Source organism: Gossypium hirsutum, chromosome A01 (genome assembly GCF_007990345.1).
Source record: "Gossypium hirsutum isolate 1008001.06 chromosome A01, Gossypium_hirsutum_v2.1, whole genome shotgun sequence".
Lineage (NCBI taxonomy): Eukaryota > Viridiplantae > Streptophyta > Magnoliopsida > Malvales > Malvaceae > Gossypium > Gossypium hirsutum.
In genome coordinates this window covers 34678510-34684794 of record NC_053424.1, presented here as the reverse complement: position 1 = coordinate 34684794, position 6285 = coordinate 34678510, and the positions used below count along the sequence as shown (strand labels likewise).

The following is a 6285-nucleotide window of genomic DNA, read 5'->3' as shown; positions in this document are numbered from 1 at the left end:
TGTCAGACCGTATTGTAAATCATGTCAAATTATACCAATTCACAATCAACATATGTGTCTAGCCAATATGCCCTCATTAGCACCACAAATTAAACTTAAATAACATTCACTCAAACCAATACATATTCAACATTTTAATTTCATTCATTCATACTAATTAACTATTTTAAAGCTAACTAACCACCTGTGCTGACTACCTATATTTACAATCAATAATTTATATACTCCCTATATTTACAATCAATAATTTATATACTCCCCTCAAGTTGGTGGATGAAATAAGTCTCTCATTCCCAACTTGTTTATCAAATTCTCATATGGTTGAATAGCAAGTCCTTTCGTTAACACATTCGCAAGCTACTCTTTTGTCGAGATATGCGCTATTTGAAGTGATCCCTGTTGGATTTTTTCTCTTACAAAATGGCAATCAATATATATGTGCTTTGTTCTTTCATGAAACATGCTTCATGAAACATGAGATTGTTTGCTATTTGTATCACAACTTTATTATCACAAAATAATATGGCTAGTTCTTTGTTCTTAAAGAAAATTTCATCAAACAAACCACTTAACCAAACAATATTCGCAGCTGTTGATGCCATACTTCTAAACTCTGCCTCAACTGATGATCTGGAGATCATATTTTGTTTTCTTAACTTCCATGAGATTAATGAGTTTCCTATTTTTACACAATATCTCGTTACTAACTTTCTCAACATAAGACAATATGCCCAATCGGAGTCACAATATGCTATCAATCTAAAAGACCCTTTTCGCTAAAAAAAAAAAAGCCCCATCCTAGATCTTTTTTCAAATAACGTACAATTCTAAGTGTCGCCTTGTAATGTGATTTTTTTGGTCGTTTCATGAACTCACTTAGATGTTGCACTGCAAAAGCTATATTAGGCCTCATATGACTCAAATATAAAAATCTCTCAATGAGTCATTAGTACAATTGTGTGTCTAATAAAACTTTATCATCTTGGTTGGCTTGAACCACTTCATTGTATTCTATAGAGGTTAATTTCAATTTTTTCTTTAAAGGAGTAGCAGCCACTTTTCCACCGGTGAGCCTCATGTTTGAAATTAACTCGAGAGCATACTTTTGTTGACTCAGAACAATCCCTACCATGGATCAAAAAACTTTAATACCAGAAAATACTTGAGATCCCCTAAATCCTTCATTTTGAAACTTTAATGTAGCACTTGTTTCAACTCAGAAATAAGCTTGTTATTGTTTCCAATTATTAACAGATCATCCATATATATAGGAATCATGACAACTTGATCCCTAACTCTTTTAGTGAACAGATAATACTTACTCTATGAATATCCATTGAGTAGAATAGCTTCCGTGAGCTTCATATTACATTGTCTTGAGGCTTGTTTCAACCCATAAAGAGATTTTCCCAGTCGACAAACCCAAGTCTCCCCCTAAGTGAGCAAACCAATCGAAAGCATCATGTAAACTTCTTCAGACAAATCACCTTGTAAAAAAACATTATAAACATCCATCTGAAATTGTGGTCAGCCATGTTGAGCAGCAAGAGCAATAACAGATCGTACCATAACTTGTTTAGCAACCGGAGAAAAAGTTTCATGATAGTCAACACCCTCTTATTGAGTAAACCCTTGTCCAATAAGACGAGCTTTGAAATGTTCAACCATGCCATCAGAATTATATTTCACCTTCAAGACCCATTTGCAACCAATGGGTGTTTTACCAAAGGGCAAAGGACCTACATCCCAAGTGAAATTTCATTCTAATGCCTAAATCTCTTGTTGCATAGCTGCAACCCATCTCTCATCTTTACGAGTATCAATATAATTTTTAGGTTTAGGAATATGAGAAGTAAAAGCAACAAAAAACTGAGTGTGACAAGGTAAATGATTAGACGTGAAAGAAAATGAAAGAGGATATTGACCTCTCTCAAGTGGAGAGGAAGAAGACAAGTAAGAGCAGCAAACATAATCTCGTAACCATGCGGGTGGCTTAGAGGGTCGTGTAGTATGGCGAACTAGCTCAGAGGAACCATGCGGAGATACAATAGGTAAAGAAGACGAACTAGGTGAAGGCTCAAACATCAAAAGGCCAACAGGTAAACTATCTGACACATGCAGTAAAGAAGAAGGTAGGGTAGAAGCATGGTCATTTGAACAAGCAAATGGGTTTAGTAGTATTAAAAGGGATATGGGAAAAATATGGGATGGTGTGACTAGTTGATGGGACAAAAGGCTGTTGAGTGGGTTGGGTAGGTGATATTTATGTGATAGGTGGGAGTGCGGTCTAGTTGTCAACTAAAGGAAGAAAGTATGAGTCAAGAAAAGGTTGAGTGGGTGTAGAAGAAAAAAAGGTCTAATGGGATTTGGTAAATTTAAAAGGGAACAAATTTTAATTAAAAAAAAAAGTAAATCCCTGCTTACAAACAAGACTTTAGTAGTGATACTATATAGGGATAACCTTTTTGAGCTGGTGAATAACCCATAAAAATAGAGGATAAAGATAGAGGAGAAAACTTATCTGAAGTAGTAAGATTTCTGGCATAAGCAAGACAACCAAAAACCCTAAATGAGACAAAGAAGGAAATTTATGGTATAACATTTCAAACGGGATTTTCCAATTTAAAACGGAAGTAAGCATTCAATTGACAAGATAACATGCTGTCAAAACACACTCTCCCCAAAATTTAGTAGGAACATTTGAATGAAATTTAATGGCACGAGCAACTTTTAAAAAATGTTGATGTTTTTGTTCAACAATACCATTTTATTGAGGTGTGCAAACATAATAACTTTGATGAAGAATTCCCAATAAAATATATAAAAGGTTACATTCAGAATTAAAACATTCAGCTCATTATCACTTTGAAACATTTTGATAGGTAAAGAAAATTGAGTATGAACAAGAATAAGGAATTGTTTTAAAATAATTATGGTACCACTCTTTAATTTGAGAAGAAAAACCCATGTCATTCTCGAAAAATCATAAACAATGGTGAGAAAAAAACAATACCCCAAATGTGTTGCTACTTTATAAAGACCCCATAAGTCAAAATGGACTAAATCAAAAGGAGCAGTAACTCTTGAATGACTAATAGAAAAAGGAAGTCTTGTTTATTTAGCTAATGGACATATAGGACAATGAGAAATACAAGTAGCATTCAAATTCTTACAAGTTAAAGAATCAAATTTATTGAGTTTGGAAAAGGAACTATGCCCAAAATGAGCATGCTAAAGAAATGAAGTATCTTTAGTAGCCAAGGAAACAATTGATGATGTAGTTAAACAAGGTGTATGATGAGTAGAGGATTATGACACAAGGATGTAGAGACCATGTTACTCCTTACCAATCACCTTCACCTGTCCACTAGAGAGGTCCTAAAGAAGACAAAAATAAGGATTAAAAAAAAACAATGAAAGTCACGGGTTAACTTGGAAAAAGAAAAGCAAATTGAAATTGAAATTCAGTACATGAAAGACATTAATAAGTTTAGCAAAAGGAAATAAAGTGTATGTGCCCGTATGAATGATTGGAACCGATTAGCTAGTGGGTAATTGGACAAAAGATGAGTGTGAAGCACATGAAACCAGAGATTCAAGACATTGTCCATCAGATATAATATGATTTAGGAAGATGATTTAGGAAGGAAAATTATTTAGGAACCATATGTGCCATGAGAGTAGCTCCTTCAACTGAAGTGAATGCTCATTTAGAATCATTATTTAACAAACTTAACAACTATTGATATTGTTCCTGAGTGAATACTGGCCTCGAGGGCAAAGAAGAAGATCTGGAAGATAACTCGGTTGAGTTAACATGATTAGTTATGGAACCAACTGACTTGTGCTTAGTGAACTTATAATTCGGAGGAAAACCGTTAATTTGTAACATGATTCCATTTTATGCCCTTTCACCTTACAATAATCACAAATTCCATTAAACTATTTCCTTCAAGTTTGCATATTAGAAAAATAAAAGGCTGTGGGATCAGTAAGAGACACTCTGAAAGAATGCAACTGCTGAGACTCTTCTTGAACTAACATGGAATAAGCAAGATTCACCGAGGTAAGAGGTTGCATAATCAAGATCTGACTACAAAGGGAAGCATAAGAATCATTAAGACCCGTTAAAAATTGAAACAATCGCTGCTGTTGAACATGCCCCAAATATTGTTGAGACATTCCACAACTACAGGAAGAAACCAACATTAACGCATCATACTCATCCCAAAGTAACTTCAACCGAGTAAAAAACTTTGAAATAGAAGCAATACCCTGAACAAGAGAGGTGATTTCACGATGAAGAAAAAAATTTGAGTCCCATCAACTTTATCATAATGCTTCTTCAAATTTGTCCATACTTCTGCAGCATTAGTGGCAAATACAATCCCAACCGATAACTCTGTGCTAACACTATTCAGAATCCATTATAAAACAATCGCATTGCAACGATCCCATTATGGTTAAAGAGTAGATGGAATAGAGTCTTGCACACAAGATCCATCAACAAAGCCAAGCTTATTCTTGGCTAATAATGAAATACGAATGGAACGGCTCCAAACGACATAATTCTCATGGTCGGTCAACTAATGAGAAACCAACTGAACACCCGGTGTGTTGGAGGGATGAAGATAAACTGAATGATTAAAATCAATAATATTGCAAGAATTATCACCTCTACTTGAAACATCTGAAATATCATTTAGAATCACCAATAAACCAAGAAAGGTTCAAGAAAATCAAAACAGTAGAAAGTAACTAAGCGATAGGATAGGACGATGACGGTGGCTGGCAAGAAATCAAGAAAAGCTTAAAAAAGAAAAAGAAAGGAAAAAAATTCATGAAAACCGGGGCGATTTTAACAGGATTTTCACCTCTAATACGCTGTTGAAATGCATAGTATTTTCATTCACTCAAATAAGGTTACAATCTCTAGTTTATATACAATCTATTTTTGGTGAAAATCAAACTAACTAACTACTTTAAAGCTAACTAACCACCTGTGCTAACTACCAATATTTACAATCAATAATTTCTATATAATCTGAATCCAAAAATTAAGGATTGATGCGAAAACACAAGTAAGAAGATTAAATACGGAATCAAGCCTAAGGATAAAGGCGCAAGCCACTTGTGCACCAAAAACCCATATCAGTGTGTTAATTCATGAAGCAGATTCAATATTCTTCTAGCAAGACCTACACGACCTTAAAACAACAAACAAAAGAGAACTTGAGAAACCATGTGAAAAGCCAAAAAAAAAAAAAAAACCACTAGAAGCAAAAGGAGCACATCATGTTAGAAAATATGGATATCACATATATAATAAGAGTAATTATATGTTATTATTTACTATCATAATAAGTTAGCCCAAATTAAAAGTGATCTAATTTGGTTATAGTTTATTAGGCTTTAATTATCAAATATGTGTAGATACTCTAATAACTAATTTCTAATTGATGATAGGTTAATTAGAAATCAGGGTTAATGTGACAAAGATATATATATATAGGTTTATGGTCCCTAAATTACACACAATGTAACTTTTCTAATATCTCATCTTTAGAAAAGAGAGAACCATCTTCTCTAGATTACTTGTGTGCTAATTTGAAAGATCAAAACACCAAGATCCGTAGATTGTAAAAAATCGATAAATTTAGGTACGCTTCTGTATCTAGTTTTGTTCTTGATTTATTCTTAATGATTTGACATGACAGATCTTGATTTATAATTCTAATTTTATATTAGATGTTATTTATAGTTTTAACAAGTGACATCTGAACCTTATCATGTTAAATCATTAAAAAAGAATTGATTCTCTATTAATTTGGATTAATTCGATTTTTAAATTTTATAAATCTAAATTTTCTATCATATATCTTTGGGTTTTGAAGTTTTATTGATTGAAGTTTTTAAAGTTTTATTAACGTAGAAAGACGATGCTATTGAATTCAATTGATATATGAGTATTAATGGTTTAGGTAATTTACAATAAAATTCATATATTGATTTGCACTATTAGTTTAGTTTTTCGTTTGGTACTATAACAATTGAAAATTCAAATGCTTTTTAGGTTGATTTTTAGTTATCAATTAAGCACACGAGTTTTTCTGTTTTGTTTTTTTTTTGGTGGTTTTTATTTGATTAAACTACATATATTTTTTTGGAATACATTCAATGTATGTGATTTGTAATGACATAAATTCAGGTGAATTCAGTTGATAATTGGATAAATACATGCTGTCAAGACATATGCTTCTATAATATCTGTCTACTTTTTTTTTT

At 32.7% G+C, this 6285-nt stretch overlaps 1 long non-coding RNA gene across 1 annotated transcript; it reads right to left on the bottom strand.

Annotated features, from left to right (window-relative positions):
- Positions 1-301: 301 nt before the first annotated feature.
- Positions 302-5257, bottom strand: LOC121223660 (uncharacterized). The gene is made up of 2 exons (XR_005920955.1): positions 4275-5257; positions 302-3378 (listed from the first exon to the last, which is right to left on the bottom strand). It is a non-coding gene; the product is annotated as an uncharacterized lncRNA (long non-coding RNA).
- Positions 5258-6285: the final 1028 nt, after the last annotated feature.